This window comes from Nyctereutes procyonoides, unplaced genomic scaffold (assembly GCF_905146905.1).
Source record: "Nyctereutes procyonoides isolate TBG_1078 unplaced genomic scaffold, NYPRO_anot_genome, whole genome shotgun sequence".
Lineage (NCBI taxonomy): Eukaryota > Metazoa > Chordata > Mammalia > Carnivora > Canidae > Nyctereutes > Nyctereutes procyonoides.
The window spans coordinates 20,465,657-20,480,593 of NW_026575135.1; the positions used below are offsets into that span (position 1 = coordinate 20,465,657).

Here is a 14,937-nt window from a genome sequence, read left to right on the forward strand (position 1 = left end):
AGCTGTGATAAGTGCTATGAAGAAGTACAGGAGCGCCTGGGTAGCTCAATTGGTTAAGCATCTGCCTTCAGCTCAGGTAATGATCTCAGAGCCCAGGGATGGAGCTCCATGTCGGACTCCCTGCTCAGTGGGCAATCTGCTTCTCCCTCTCCCTCTGCCCCTCCCTCCTGCTTGTGTGCACACTTTCTCCCTCTCTCTCAAATAAATAAAATATTTTTTTTAAAAAAAAGGAGAAATACATAGTGCTGTGAAAGTGCAGAGGAGGTTTTTTTGGGAAAGTTAAATTTAAGTCAAAATCTGAGCTGGGGGATCCCTGGGTGGTGCAGCGGTTTGGCGCCTGCCTTTGGCCCAGGGCGCGATTCTGGAGACCCCGGATCGAATCCCATGTCGGGCTCCTGGTGCATGGAGCCTGCTTCTCCCTCTGCCTATGTCTCTGCCTCTTTCTCTCTCTCTGTGTGACTATCATAAAATAAATAAAAATTAAAAAAAATAAAACAAAATAAAAAAAAAACACAAAATCTGAGCTGGGACTTGGCCAGAAGAAGAGGAAGGGGGTGGTTAAAAGAATAAACTGAATTATTTCAGTAGCCAATGTCACTGAGTTGCAACAGACTGATGTCTTCAGTCCCTGGTTGATTATCCTGTCTTTAGATAATGCTAGGAACAAATTCACAGATATTTTTCCTCTGACCTTCTGTCTTCTAGCTCCAGGCAGACCATGCCCTTTATACCAACAGTATTCCCAGTCACCAACATATGATCTCATATGTTGTATTTAACCTTTCTTAGTTACAATTATATCCCCACTCACCAACTGATTTGTTTCATGTTAACTTCTTCTAATTTCATTCTCAAAGGGTAACATTAACTTCATAGCTTAGGGGTTCTTGTTGTCAATATCATCTACCATGTGAAGAAACCAAAACCTTTGCTTTGTTCATTGCTGTATTCCCAGTGTGAAGATGCCTGGATGAATGGATGGATGGATGGATGGTTGGTTGGATCGATTTACCTTCCTTCTTACACCAGAAGCTCTCTAAGAGCATGGTTCTTGCCTAGTTCCTAATTGGGTTCCTCCGGCACTTAAAACAATGCCATGCACATGGCAGGTAATCAATTTGCTTGAGCTTTGCTTGATTTTTTCCTTAACTAGATAGAATTCCCTGCTTTTTTAGGCAGCTAGTTCTGCAGTTGAACTGCTCTAGCTATTAAAGTTCCTTCCACTCTTGGGCTAACATTTGCCTCCTCACTGGTCCTAATTCTGCCCTCTGGGCCCATGAAGGGTAAATCCACATCCTCCGTCCCATGGCAGCTCTTCTGATGTTAGGGACAGTGACCTGGTTCCCTGCAGTTACTTACAAACAAGACATTTCTCCAGCATGAACTCAAGTACTTCAAAATACTTTAGAGTACTCCTAACATACTTCAAAGAAGGTCTCATCCCTCATAAGTCTGTGCTGTTCTGCAATCCGACAGAGAGCCACTGTACAAGCAAGTTCTCTCTTAGGGTCAAGAACCCAGGCCAGAACTGATGGTGATAACAATTAATGTTTACCTTGCAATTAATTATGATTTACTGGTTCATCCACATAACACCCTTGGGATATAGGTCAGGGTTTCTATGCCTATAAATGGTCAAGGGAATCAAGCCAAAGACAAGGGCCTCGGCATATTTTGCACACATGCTGGGGTCCAGTGGAGGAGAGAATTGCATTGCTAGGGTCTCAGTGGCTCAAGAACCTATATCCAGGCTGATCTACTTGGAAGCATCATTGATTTCTCTCCTTGGCTGACAGATCACTTTTGGTTCAATTTCATTAATACCAGATCTGTGAAATGCTACAAATTCTAGGATGAGAGGCAAAGGGAGAAGAGGATACAGAAGACAGAAACCAGGGGCTTACTGTACCAGGCTCTACATTAGCCTCTGAGTACTGAAATATGTTGAAAATGTTCCCAAATACAGCACCTTACACACAACTGGCCCAAAGCTTTGCATGCCAGTTTGATACTATTTGAAATAAGAGAACTTTTAGCTGGAGACTCAAACATCTTTTTGTTACACGTAGATTTCATCGCAGTGGGATTTATTCCAAATCCACTTTGAACTGATACACTTGGGTCACAAAGAGTCTACTAAAATAAGTGCATATATTTAATTTTGTCAATTTCATTGTCTTGCAAACACACATTTTCAATGACTCCTTTAATCAAAGAATCTTTTCTAAATCATTTTATGATTTGAATAAATCCCTTCTTTAAATTGGATTTTCAAGAGTGAAACTTCCTCCAATCAGTAATTCTTAAGCTTTTGGGAGATTTTGAATCCTTCAAGAACTTGGTAACAAGCCACATGGGCTGCCCCTAGAAGAACACACAGATTCACATATGAACAAAAGATTTCATAAAATTCAGAGTCTGCTAACTCAAGGTAAAGATCAGAAAAGAAGTTGGCCCCTGATGAGACTCTGTAGCCATTATAAAGTCTTTGATTTCCACTCTGAGTCAGATGGGTAGCTGCTGGAGGGTTTTGAACCTTCATTTTAACAGGAACTTTCTGGCTACTGTAAGACTAGACTTGAAATGAGCAAGGGCAGAAGGAGGTCACTGCAATCATTGAGGTGTGAGAGAATGGTAGTTTGAACCAGAGAAGCTGCAGTAGAAGAATGAGAAGTGGCCAGATTCTGATATAGTGTGAAGCAACAGGATTTGCTGACCAGATTGGATGTGATGTGTAAACAGAAGAGATGAGTCAAAGCTGACTCCAAGGGTTTTGGCCCATGCAACCTGAAGGCTGGAGTTGTCATCACCTGGGATGAGGAAGACTGAAGGAGTATTAGGTTGTTAGAGCAGGGCAGTAAGAGGTGGATATCAGGAGCCACATTTTGGATATTTTGAACTTAAGACACCTTTTACTTTTTTTAAAGATTTATTTATTTATTTATTCTTAGAGACACACACAGAGAGAGAGGCAAAGACACAGGCAGAGGGAGAAGCAAGCTCCATGCAGGAAGCCTGACGTGGGACTCGATCCTGGGTCTCCAGGATTATGCCCTGGGCTGCAGGCAGTGCTAAACCGCTGCGCCACCGGGGCTGCCCTAAGACACCTTTTAAATATCTGAACAGAGGTACTGAGTAGACAGTTGGATATCTGATCTGGAATTCTGGAGGTTGGGCTATAATCATATTTACATGTGAAATTGGAGTAATAATACAATAATGCCTACATAAGAGTACTTACTACGGGGAGGATGAAACAAGACAATGCATGTAAAGCTCTCAGTGCAGTACCTGGCACACAATATGCCCTTGATATCTTTTAACTATTATTTTAATGGAAACCTAAACTCTGTCAGTATTTCTATCATTACTATAAAGTTGTGAGTGTGGTTGTTTTTAAGGTTGATCACTGTCTCTTGTGTCAGTTCTTGGGTGATTTACACAAGAGTCTTGAGCCATGGCAGTGCTGTTGGAATTGGTCTCTAGCCCCCAGAGTTTAAAATTTGGAAGGCTTTTGCATGCATTCAATAGTCTTTCTAGGTAGGTTAATGTCACATTTCTTAAACAGTATGTTAGTCAACTCAGAATTTATTTCAAGTTTCAGGGAGTGTCTGATGCAGAGAATGAAGCAGTTTATCAGGAGAAATTGGAGACCAGCAAGGATCCTTCAGGGAAAACATTCCCAGCCCATTCTGTGGCCCCTGTGATATAGGAGGTGTAAGTGGAAGGACCCATAAGAAATGACTCCCTACCATGTCTTGACTTCAGTAGCTACAGATGGAATCACTGGCCACAAGTTCAGCTGGCTCCTTTTAACATTGATTCACAAAGGCCACAACTCAGGTCTTCCTGAAACAGCAAGCTTCTTAGAGGAACTTTCTTGGAGAAGCACACTCTTACTATCTTGTGTTAATTTATTCAGTGATCTTTAGCTGTTTTATATTGAGAAAGTGGAAACAGAGCTGGTGTGGTTTTATTACACACTTCTAGATCTTTGAAGCAATGAGTTTCTGGCATCAAAACCTAAGCAATGTCTGAGGTTTCTCATTCCTTTTATATCTCTTTGAATTTTAACTATAAAATCCTTGACCCTGTAATTCTCTTCAACGTCAATGACAGAGCTAAGGCTCCATAATTGTCTATTAATAATCCGCCTAATCGCCATCTGTATCCAAAGGAAAGAGATGATGAAGAGGTTAAAACAGTCCAAAAATGCGTCTGTAACAAATAGGTGACTAAGGTCACATACAATGATAGATTTTGCTTGGTGGATTTAGCAACAGCAGCACACCACCCCAGATGGGGTAGACGCGCTGTTGAGAGGAGAGAGAGAAAAGGACACAAAAGACAGGCTCTTTCCCCGAATCTTTGTTTTCTTCCATCTGTAAACGAGGCCACATAAACTGAGTTGATTGCTGCTAATGAGCAGAGTAATGCTCAATTAAACTCCATGAAACACCAATTTCATTCCTCTCCCTGATCCTTTTGCAAGTTTCTAATAATTGCTACATTCATTATGACCAGGCTTCAAGTGTATCTCCAGGGGTGGCTCCACATGAGAAAATAACTCTTCTCCCTCCTGTCTCCCACCCCAGGAGTCAGGAGAGGACACTTCGGAGACTAATACTTTGGGGTCCCATAGTCCAGCAGGACAGGTGCATCCCCTCCAGACACCCCACCAAGGCCTTTCTCTGGGTGTGTGTCCCAGAACTCTAGGTGCAGGAGAGCTAAAAGGTCCAAGAACTGGTGACTCTAACCTGAGCCAGTCCAGTTGATCTGTGGAAAGAACTGAATGAATTTGTACCCTGTGTCTGTTTTTCTATTTTATTTTAATTTTTTTAAGATTTTATTTATTTATTCATGAGAGACCAGAGAGAGAGGCAGAGACATAGGCAGAGAGAGAGAAGCAGGCTCCTCGCAGGGAGCCCGATGCGGGACTTGATCCCCAGACCAGGGATCACGCCCTGAGCCAAAGGCAGATGCTCAACCGCTGAGCCACCCAGGTGTCCCTGTTTCCTATTAATTATTTTAAGTAAATTTTGGTTTTATATTTTTCCAGCCAAGCTAAGGAGGAAAAGGAAAGACTTTTGTCCATATCCAGGCATGGTGGTGACAGAGGAAAAAGCTTTCTAGCAAGAAAACAAAATCTTTTGGGCTTAAAATTCAGAACTCAGGTTCACCAGAATAATACCAGAATAATACAGGGCTTTTTTTGTGCCTGGACAGTGTGACTATAAAATTTATCATCCAAATCAGGATACTTTTCCAAGTGAAACAAGGCAATATAAATAATGCCACCAGTTTAACAGTATAATAAGCATAAACTGGTGCTTTCCAGGCAACCAGACAACATTTTGATCACCAAATGAATCCTGGCCTATCTAATTCTCTCCTTCATTCAAGAGAACTGACCTGAAAGAAGTTTCCACAGCTGAAAATAAATACCCTTGCCTTCCTACTGGGATAAGTAGGTCCTTGAGTTTTATGAATATGGGAACAGGTTTCTTTCTTTTTACTCTTATTCAACAATTGTTCTAGCCATTTTAATTGCAGAGTCCTTTCACAAGTTCTGTCTACCCAGTCTTGCCACCACTTAGCCCCCACATCCTTGATCCAGAAAGTTCATCCAGGAGTCTGAAAATGTCTCCTTAATTCAGTTAGTGGACACTGGGCTGAACATATAAAATCCCACTGAGAGAGATAGTATGTTTTAGAATTAGTTTTGTCTGGCCCTACAAAATAGGACAGGGATCATAAGGCAGTTTGGGGGGTTCCTATCAGAGGCAGCCCTTCCCAGTGTCAAATGGGGCTCCTCCAGGGCACAGAATGTGCGTGACCCAACCCTATATCTACAGTGGCTATTGCCCGGCACAGGGGCTCGTGCAGAGTGAGTTCTCAGCCACGCTATGGAATGACAGGGCTGCTTTCCCACACCCTTGAGTCCCAGGCTTCAGAGTGCCCATGGTTTTCTTCTCTCTTCCTGTGCAGGGAGGGGGAGTCCTGCCCATGATTCCATGCCAGCTGGGTTTCTGCTGCCAGCCCTCAAGTACTGGCTAGCATTCTGCTTTTCTCAGTACTGTGCTGAGCCAAAGAGGGCCTCCCAAAGACTCCAGGTTTGGGCACAGGCTAAGTCCACTTGGTTCCATTCAGTTCGGGAACACTCAACAAAGCCCATTACCTTCTAAGTCCCAGGATGGATGCTAGAGACACAGAATTAGAGACACATGCAACCTTGAAAGACTGTATGTGCACCAGGGCCTGAGTGGTTAACAGCGATGACTGCAGTGGGGCTGTCTGGGTTTGTATTCTGGCTCTATGACTCACCACCTGATTATCCTTGGGTGAATATTTATTTTCTCTGTACCTGAGTTTTTCATTTAGAAATGGAAATATGAAAAAAAAAAGAAATGGAAATATGAGCCTGCCTCAAAAGGTTGTGAGAATTATGACGAATTCCGATTATGATCATTATGATTTAGAACCATCCTTGGTACAGAGCAAATAATAAATTTAACTATTACTATTTTTGACCAAAAGTTGCTCCTCTTCCCAGGTGGCCTAAAGCTTGGCACATCTCCCTTAATTCTCTCTGCATCTGACGGGTTTCCTCATTTTCAGGAGGGGCTTTTCTTTGCTCCTGGGCCATCCCATTGCTGAGAGCCAAGAACGACACATCTCTACCCTAAACTTGGTCAACACAGAGGAAGGACCAGATTTGAAAGGTGTCACCCTAAGCCAAGAGCCTGAGCATCACTTGTGCCCACGTATTTCCAGTTCTTTCAGAACCAAAGGCAGGAGTTTCCACATACCTCTCAGAAATTCAGATACCAATGAACGGTAAGCACAAAAGAATCTTCCCAGGAATTTTTCTGAATCATAATGTTATTTTCTTCTCTACTCACTCTATGTTCTCCACTGAATAGTAGATCTTCTTAACCAGTAAAGGTTGACTATGATGTATTTATTCAATTAGGCAAATGCATACTATACTTTTCCTTGCACTTCCCAAGGAATCATTAATTATCAAACCCACTACCACACATTTAAGACAGATAAAATTTAAAATAAACTGGGTTTTTTTTTTTTTACTTGACTAAGGTAATTCTGGATTTCCATGACTTGAAAGTCTCACATTCCAAATAATCTCAATTCACCCACCTAACAGTTCCAACTCAAAAATACATGTTGCTGCCATGCCTGCCCTAGCCATGCTCCCAGTGGTACTCCTTGCATCACCTCTAACACAGTTTGGATAATTTCAGTGCAAAGGAGATAATCAAAACTATTGACCAATAAACACAAAAACTTTCCCCAAATGTGATCGTTTTATTATTTAGCAAAAATCACCACTGCTCTGCTGCCCACCTTCACCCACTCCAATTCTTGGAATTGCTTCTTCATGATAGACTTAAGTTAGATCCTCAAGATACAATGTTGAGCTACTATGCCCCAGAGGTCTCTACTTCTAGGATGATTTAAACAAATCTCTGTCCTAGCTTGGTTTCCTTTTGCTGAAGACTGCTGCTAACCTGGAACCAAAGGTTAATTGCCCTTATGCTCCTAGTACATACTTACCTGCTTCCTTCCACTCGTGTCCAGGCCACACACTGATTGCAGAATCCCACAGCATCAATCCTGGAATAGACTTTGGAGACCAGCTAATCCAAGCCCTCATTTTACAAACACAGACACTGGAGCCTACAAAGAGGAAGACGTTTGGCCAAGGTTACACAGCTCATTAATGAAAGAGCTGGAATTAGAATTGCCAAACTGGAGATTCATCTCCCTGTGGTGTCATTCTTCCTCCAACTGGTTCTTTTGCTCTCTGCCCTAGTTGGCTTTCATACATTCACCACACAGTCCACACCCTCCTGGGATGTGTCAGCAGCCCGTAAGGTTCACCCAGAGCAAACTAACCCAGCTCAGCTGGCCTGGGGTGCTTTACCTGCAGAGGAACGAATGTCATGTGACTCTCTTGGAAACAGACGCACTGGGTAAGGACACATGTGATGTTCAAGTGTATCCAGCACAGCATGTCTCCCAAGTTCGTCATGCTGAGAAACAAGCAAAACCTACGAGTCACTCATAATGTCTGATACTTTTAAGTTCTTTTTTGTAGGCCTGTAATTTCAGGTTACCCTACAACAAAAGCTTGGTATTGTCCCCCTAAAAACAATATATTTAACATCAAAAATTTACTCAGGAGATACTTTGTGAGCATTGCCCATTTGCTAGGCATTATGCTATCAGGAATAAACAAATGAGGAAAACATGATTCCCAACATTTTGCAGTGGAAGAGGCAGACACATAGACAATGGCCAGATATTGTGTTAAGAGCTTTGAATCTAGGACAGCAGGTTCAAGTCTTAGAGAACACAGAAGTAGCAGCTAAGCAAGCACAGGAAGTTTAGTGGAGACTTTTTTAAATGATATTTTAATTTTAGAATAGTTTTAAGATTTACAGAAAGGTTGCAAAGATAATACAGAGTGTTCTCATATATCTTTCACCCCAGTTTCCCATAGTGTAAACATCTTCTCTTACTGTGAAACATTTCTTAAAACTGAGGAACCAACATTAGCTCATTACTTTTAATTAAACTAATAGAGACTTCTTGAAGGAAGTGACATCTGGGGTGATTTCTGAATGACACTAGAAGTTAGCCAGATGAAGAAGTAGAAAAATCATTTTAATCAGAAAGAAAAGCATGGCAAAGACCCAGAAGTTAAGGGTTTTATGAGTTCAGGGAACAGCCATGTGGAGGTGGAGGTGGGAAATTTGCAGGGGAAGAGGACAGAAGAAGAGACTCCAGATATGGGAAGAAGAGTGGAAAGGGTGAAGTGAAGGTTAGTGAAGAGGACAGGAACCAGATTGATAAAAGGCCTTCTAAAGAGACCCAAAGCATTTGTACTTTTTCCTGAGCACCATGATGAATAATTAAGGCATTTTATCCAAGAGACTAACATTATGAAAACTATACTTGAAAAGATTTGTTAGACTGCAAGGCAGAAAACACACTTGCAGGGATACAACAGAAGAAAGAAGACGAGCTGATGGGTAGCCTGAGCAAAAATAGTGGTTGCAAGGGACAGAAAGAATATAATGAATTTTAGAGATAGTACGGAGATGGAATTGATAGAACTTGATGGTTAAGCAGATATAGAAGCAAGGGGAGAAGGAAGGCTCAAGGTTGACTCCAAGATTTCTGGCTTTGGCAACTGGAGGGACTGGATGGTGGTATCAGTTATTAGGCCACAGAGCACAGGAGTTAAGGTTGATTAGGAAGAGAAGAGGATTGGTTGCACTTCAAACAGTGATGTATGATGTATCCATGGGACATCCAAGGAAACAGTGAAGTCAATAGGTTCGTTGGATATATGGGTCTGTGTTTCTGGAGAGAATTATGAATTAGAGACATATGTGGTGAATCATTAGCTTAAGGATGGCAATTAAGGGATCCCTGGGTGGCTCAGTGGTTTGGCGCCTGCCTTTGGCCCAGGGCGCGATCCTGGAGTCCCGGGATCGAGTCCCGCGTCGGGCTCCCGGCATGGAGCCTGCTTCTCCCTCCTCCTGTGTCTCTGCCTCTCTTTCTTTCTATGTCTATCATAAATAAATAAATAAATCTTAAAAAAAAAAAGGATGGCAATTAAAGGCAGACTAGACTTCCCATGAGAATGGAAAAGGGTCCAGGAAAGAACCTTAAAGAAAGTGGCCATTTAGGAAGAGCTGTGGAAGGAGGATGTGGAGCATCTAGAGGAAAACCAGAAGAATGTGGTACCCATGAACCTAGGAGGGGAGAGCTTCCCTGAAAGGGTCATGTGACCAGCCCTGTCAAATTCTGCAGGGGCGGGGTAGAGGCCCACAAGGGTCCTTTGGATTTGACAATAAGGACTTCCCTTAAAGGAAGCAGTTTCAGAGAAGAGGAGGGGCCAGAAGTCCAATCCGTCCTTGGGCTACAAAATGAATAGGAGGTAAAGACAAGAGAAATAGGAGAATGGATCATAATTTTAAAAAGATACTGTGAATCAGAGGTCAGAGAGAACTGAAATGAAGATGACAAATGATAGTAGGTCCTGTTGCAGTAAAAAAATTACTTGTTCCATTTAGAGTATGCCAACGCCATCATTTTTCTAGGGAAAAATTATATCTTATGATTAATAGTAGCTACCACTTAAAGAATTCCCACCCTAGGCAAGCACTTTGAAGTTCATCATCTTATTTAGCTTTTAAAACACTTGGAAGTGGATATTAGATCTCTCTGTCACAGATGAAGAAACAAAAGACCAGAAAAGTTCGGGCACGAGATCTCAAAACAACTTCATGGAGCAGCTGGAAGTTCAACCTAACCTTTACTCCAAAGTCCCCATTTTTCCTATTGCAACCATACTACCTCTTGTTAACATGTCCTACAGTTGGCCTTCATTTCAAGTGCAAATGGCCAGAGCTAAAACAGGTGGTCAAGGAATTCCATCCACGACTGTGAGAGCTCTGAAGGAAGAAACAGGTAACCCAGGCACACACTTCTTGTTCAAGGATAATCTCTGAGTAAAAAATAAAGAATCTCTGGTTTTGAATCCCAGAGATTCTTGCCAGGGACTCAATATGTCCCTTTTGTTGGGGAGACAGGCAGGGAAGTGGTTAGTGGGGAAGGTGTGAGGCCAGGTAGCTCAGAGTAAATCAGTCCATTGCTAACTAGAAAAGTTAGGGTTGTAGATAAGGGGAAACTGGAAAATTCTAAGAGAATCTTACAAAAATTATTTTTGGCCTAAAGAAAACAAAGAATAAAGGAAGAACCAAGCTGCCTTTATACATCCAACGAGAAGAATGATCCCAACTGGCTTCTGACACTTAGGAAGACATAACTAAAACGAGTGGGAATATGGCAGAGAGAGGCAGATTTTGGCCTTAAGGAAAACAGCTGCCTACCTGAAGACAGATGGAACTGCCCAGTAAAGTGTGAGCTCCCTGCCACTGCTGACTCTGATAGAAGCAGGGATGTTGGAGGTAGGGGTCAAGCATCAGAGAAGGACTTTAAGAGACCCCCTGGATATTAAGATAAGTTTTCACAAAATAAAGCCTGGTGTTTATTTTCCCCAACTGGAGTCTAAATATTACATGATGGGAAGATTGGCATGTTCCTTAATTCACAATTGGTACAATGCACAGCAATTCAACTTTAATATGCAAGAATAAAATGTATTCCTACTTTTAGGAAGCTCTGTGTTTCTTTTTTTTTTTTTACTGTGTTTGTTTCTAAGATGATAAAATATGCTTATAGGTAGCTACTCATTGGTTTTGATCAGGCAGGGCTGTCATCCTGAAAATGTCAGGGACAGGGTGTGGAGAATAGATACTGATAGCCTTACCTTTGTTTTCTGTGGAGACTGGATATAAAGAGCTCACTTCTTGCTTTTTAAAAGGGCCCTTGACATGGGATGAGAGGTCATCCAGCTGTGTAGGACTGGACCTATAATCACTGAATCAATAAATAATTATCTCTTTCCTCTTCTTTCACTTTATAAATATTAATCAAACACCTGTTATACTACAGGCAAGAAACCTGCACTTTTTATTGAAGGCAAAAAACTATACCCACTTGTATAAACACATGTCCATAGCATATATGTGTGTTTTTGTGTAATGGAGATAGTGTGGGAGTAGTGACAATATCAGCTCTCCAATCTCAGTGGGGAGATGCCTGGTAATTGTTATGTGTTCTAAATAATGTCAATGCAAACTAAGACCTTCAGTATGTTTTACTTTCTCTGCTGCAAAATAATTAGAATTTACAGCACAAGGCAGCAAACCTCCTTTAAAAACAAATAAAATAAAAACAAAAAGTTTCCACCCCTTGTTTGTAGTTCTCAAAGGTGTTGAGATCTGACACCTACACTCTTGGCCAAACAGAGCTTTTTCCTCAGACAAAAAGAAGGTCACCAGGAAAAATTAAGAACTCTGAACTTAAGGTAATAATTGTAATGATTGGAATTTTTTTATGTGTGCACAAAGATATTGTTAGAATCATGTTCCCTGGAATTTATTTATAGAAAAAATATGAAAGCACATTAAATGGCCAAAGGTAGAGGAATAGTTAGATAAATTTTGGTACATCCATGTAATGGAATACCATACAGCCACCATTAATGAGGATGCTTAGAAGAATATTTAAAGATACAGGAAGATAGTCAATATAACTTAAACAAAAAATGCAAGTTAAAATAGCATATACCGGGGATCCCTGGGTGGCGCAGCGGTTTGGCGCCTGCCTTTGGCCCAGGGCGCGATCCTGGAGACCCGGGATCGAATCCCACATCGGGCTTCCGGTGCATGGAGCCTGCTTCTCCCTCTGCCTGTGTCTCTGCCTCTCTCTCTCTCTGTGACTATCATAAATAAATAAAAATTAAAAAAAAATAAAAAAAATAAAATAAAATAGCATATACCATATGGCATATATATGTGGTGTGTAGATGTGTGTGTGTATATATATATATATATATATATACACACACACACACGCCCAAAAAAAGAAAGCTATACATGTATACAATAGAAGAAGAAAGGCTGATAGATTGATTACCAATACATCAATAGTGGTTGTGTGATTATGGGGGATTGTTCTTTTTTTCTTTTCCCTTAATTGTATATTTTCTGGGACACCTGGGTGGCTCAGCATTTGAGCATCTGCTTTCGGTTCAGGGAGTGATCCCAGGGTTCAGGGATCCAAGCCTGCATCAGGCTTCCTGCGGAGAGCCTGCTTCTCCCTCTACCTATGTCTCTGCCTCTCTCTCTGTGTCTCTCATGAATAAATGAATAAAATCTTTAAAAGAAAAAAAAGAGGGATCCTTGGATGGCACAGCGGTTTAGCGCCTGCCTTTGGCCCAGGGCGCGATCCTGGAGACCCGGAATCAAATCCCACGTCGGGCTCCCGGTGCAGGGAGCCTGCTTCTGCCTGTGTCTCTGCCTCTCTCTCTCTCTCTCTCTCTCTCTCTCTCTCTCTCTCTCTGACTATCATAAATAAAAAAAAAAAAAAAAGAAAGAAAGACAGAAAAAGAAAGCAGAGTAGGGGTATTGAGGAAACAGGAAGATCATTGAATCCAGGGGAGGGATGCTTACAGATTAGACTCTTTTGTCTCCTTTTGAAATTCTCCATAACATCAAAAATCCCAAACAGCATGGGTCATAAGATCAAGCCCCACCTTGGGCTTCACACTGAGTGGGGAGTTGGCTTGAGATTCTTACTCCCTCTCCCTCTCCTGCCTGTGCTCTCTCTCTCTGATAAATAATAAAAATACATCTTTTTAAAAATTATGTGTTTTCTAAATTGTATAAAAATAAACATGTACTTTTGTGGAAAAAGTTATTAAAAGTATATGGTTATATTATTACATATATATTTTACTATATATGGTTTCAAGTAGTTATATAGCCATAAATAAGTTAAAGCAAGTAAATTTTGAAGTTCTTTTTTTAAAGTTCTTTCCTTAATCTTGCCTATGATATATAAAAATTATTTAACATATTTTAAAATCATTATTTAAGGATTTTTATTTAGGCAAACAAAAACAAGTTATACAAAAAGAGGTAAAAATAAATCACTACATTAAAATATTATGGAGAAAAAAATAAAATAAAATATTATGGAGGACTTTGGGTAAATTTCTTTGGGGACAATTTCCTTTTTACATGATAGATATACAAAGCTACCAATTTTTCTTTTTCTTTTTCTTTTTTTTTTTCAATTTTTCAATTCTAAAGGTTAGCAGATATGAAGTTCATCCACTCAGGGGGTACTTTCTGAGTTTTTACCATGTATAAATATCAGTCCTGTTGTTTGGAGGATTAACATGAGTGTTCCTTGTACTTAAGGTACTTCCAGTCTACTTTGAAAGATCAAACATTCATGAATCATCCAGACAACAAAGCCCTAAAAATTAGAACAGAGAATAGGGTATTATAGAAGGTAAACGCCAGTGAGGTGAAGGTTATCAAAAATCTACTTATGTTCTAAAGTCCAAAAGGTCCCTCTTCCTGACAATGCCTCTTGCTGGGCAATAATTTCTAGAAGTAAGCTATCCCACTTGCTGGGTGAGGACTCTAGTTAACATCTATCACAGAGCATCCCTTCCCCTGTCCTCACTTTTGTTTCATTCATGGTGGGTCCTGGATGGACTTCAAAACAAAGTTTATTTGGGGAACACCAGACCATGTTCATCTCCTGAAGGAATGAGGAAGAAGATATATGGAGCTGTCTAGTAACACAGTCCAGATTAACTACTACTGATGGGGGTGGAAACATGGAAAGAAGGACTGCCATCACCCTCTTGATGAATGGCAACCACCCTTTCTCCTGTCCCTCTCAAACTGAGGTTGAACAACACCCCATTCTTCCAATCCTTACCTCTGAGGGGAGGATCATCCCCTCAGATGATCCTCTCAAAGTATTTAAATCTACAAGGTAAAAAAATAATAATAATAATTAAAAAATTAAAAATAAAAATAAATAAATAAATCTACAAAGTAGTGGGGGAAAGTGCTGAACTGGAAGCCCAGAGACCTACCTGAGTTTACCCTAGCTCTACCTCTAGACTCCTAGGCCTCAGTCTCCTCCTCTGTCAATGAAGGGTTGAACTGTGCAATACCCAAAGCCTATAGCTCCCTATACATTAGAAACCACAAGGTTTCTGTGAATATATGTCCAAATTATTCCCCAAACATGAATCATCCGTAAATCTCTGACCCTGTAAATACAAATTCCACCCCAATGATGGAATTGAAATGCTTAATTTTCTTACGGGTAAATTGGATACACCAAACAATTGTGTGTCTGGGAAGTCGAGGCAAAGGAAATAGCTCCTAAATCCCTCTTGTGATCAAAATGGAAAAGAAGATAGGCTGTGACATCAGCTACCATTTCCTCTATGATCAGACTAGAAGTATC

At 40.9% G+C, this 14,937-nt stretch overlaps 1 protein-coding gene across 3 annotated transcripts in view; it reads right to left on the reverse strand.

Annotated features, from left to right (window-relative positions):
* The window catches only part of FRMPD1 (FERM and PDZ domain containing 1), a 143,308-nt gene extending 135,419 nt beyond the window's left edge, over positions 1 to 7,889 (reverse strand). For all 3 annotated transcript variants that reach the window (XM_055302276.1, XM_055302278.1, XM_055302275.1), the window contains exon 1: positions 7,576 to 7,889. The gene's annotated coding sequence lies outside the window, so the exon portion shown is untranslated. The remainder of the gene's footprint in view (positions 1 to 7,575) is intronic.
* Between the last annotated feature and the right edge of the window lie 7,048 nt (positions 7,890 to 14,937).